Genomic DNA, 2,500 nt, shown 5'->3' on the forward strand with positions numbered 1-2,500 from the left:
AACAGGAGATGTTCTGTCCACTTCACAGCCCTGAAAATAAACTCTGAAAGAAAATGAATTACTCAGTACTGCAGCAGGATGGATTATAACTGACCCCTAATTTCACTTCATACACTCACAGAACACTTTATTAGGAACACTATACTAACACTGGGTAGGGCCTACCTTTATTAAGGACACTATGCTAATACTGGGTAGTGCCTCCCTTTATTAGGAACACTATACTAATACTGGGTAGGGCCTCCCTTTATTAGGAACACTATACTAATACTGGGTAGGGTCTCCCTTTATTAGGAACACTATGCTAATACTGGGTAGTGCCTCCCTTTATTAGGAACACTATACTAATACTGGGTAGGGTCTCCCTTTATTAGGAACACTATACTAATACTGGGTAGGGCCTCCCTTTATTAGGAACACTATACTAATACTGGGTAGGGCCTCCCTTTATTAGGAACACTATGCCAATACTGGGTAGGGCCTCCCTTTATTAGGAACACTATACTAATACTGGGTAGGGTCTCCCTTTATTAGGAACACTATACTAATACTGGGTAGGGCCTCCCTTTATTAGGAACACTATACTAATACTGGGTAGGGCCTCCCTTTATTAGGAACACTATACTAATACTGGGTAGGGCTTCCCTTTATTAGGAACACTATACTAATACTGGGTAGGGCTTCCCTTTATTAGGAACACTATACTAATACTGGGTAGGGCTTCCCTTTATTAGGAACACTATACTAATACTAGGTAGGGCCTGCCTTTATTAGGAACACTATACTAATACTGGGTAGGGCCTCCCTTTATTAGGAACACTATACTAATACTGGGTAGGGCTTCCCTTTATTAGGAACACTATACTAATACTGGGTAGGGCTTCCCTTTATTAGGAACACTATACTAATACTGGGTAGGGTCTCCCTTTATTAGGAACACTATACTAATACTGGGTAGGGCCTCCCTTTATTAGGAACACTATACTAATACTGGGTAGGGCTTCCCTTTATTAGGAACACTATACTAATACTGGGTAGGGCCTCCCTTTATTAGGAACACTATACTAATACTGGGTAGGGCCTCCCGTTGCTCTCAAAACAACCTCAATTCCTCATGGTGGAAACATTCCTTTGAGATTCTGGCCCATGATGACATGATTGCATCACGCAACTCCTGTATTGATGTACTGTATCTCAAAAGCCCTGATTTTACTTAATATACCGCAGCCTCTATGAAAATGCTGCTGCTGCTACTGCTGAAAACCATCACACGTGTGTTGAAGAATATAATAATAATAAATCCAGTGGTATTACAGAGAGTTATACTGATATCTCTCAGAGTTGTGAAAGAGAGTTATTCTGATATCTCTCAGAGCTGCTTGCCACTTTCTTTGCAGTTTTATTGGAAAAAAGATCTCTTCCCACAGCTTCAAACAACAGGAATGCTGTTCCATCTGGCTGTGTGTGTCTAGAGTGTGTAGGCTCCAACTCGCCTTTCTGTTTGGGTAGTTTTACTTTTACATTTTCATTATTTCTTATTGTTATTCCATTTTAGCCTCAGTAGATAACAACCCAAAAAAGTTATTTCCTGTTCTATAATGATGTCATTTCCTGTTCTATAATTTATTCAAACTGACCTGACATTACCCCGACATCCTGAGAGACACTGCTGCGGACTAGCGCGTTCAAACACAAACACTCAATATTGATGAGTGAGTTGAGTGGCTGGATATCAAGATGCCCAAATTGTGCAACTCGACCCTTTCATTGACTGTTGGGAGAACAAAGCCTATTGAAATATGCTGCTGAATAAGAAACACACACACACACACACACACACACACTCACACTCACACTCACACTCACCTATACACACACACACACACACACACACACACACACACACACACACACAGCTGATCCGAACCTCTAAACACACACACACACACACACACACACACACACACACACACACACACACAGAGTTTTGTCAGTTGTTGTATCTCCTCCCATAGCGGTTAGAGAAGGGGTTCACTGTTCTCAGGTCAGTTGTTGTATCTCCTCCCATAGCGGTTAGAGAAGGGGTTTAGGAGGTTAGGCTGATCCTGGATCTGTGCCTTCAGGGCAGCGTCTCTGCTCAGAGGCTGCACACAGAGCAGGAAACAGTGGATGGGATCGCTGCTTTTAAAAGCCGTCCTGCAAGGTCAGAACATCGCCACGGGAGAAGCTTACTCATGTTATCTCCTTCAGTGTGATTGAAGGAGAGAGGGAGAGAGAGAGGGAGAGAGAGAGAGAGAGAGAGAGAGGGAGAGAGAGAGAGAGAGAGAGAGAGAGAGAGAGAGGGAGAGAGGGAGAGAGAGGGCAACAGAGTTAATTAGTGTGTCAGACAAACAACTAACAGCAGGATACATCCTCCGCACGCACGCACACACACACATACACACACACACCTCAGCTACACACACACACCTCAGCTATACGCACACTCACACATCTCAGT

The sequence above is a fragment of the Nansenia antarctica genome (genome assembly GCF_963989245.1).
Source record: "Nansenia antarctica genome assembly, chromosome: 19".
Taxonomy (NCBI): Eukaryota; Metazoa; Chordata; class Actinopteri; order Argentiniformes; family Microstomatidae; genus Nansenia; species Nansenia antarctica.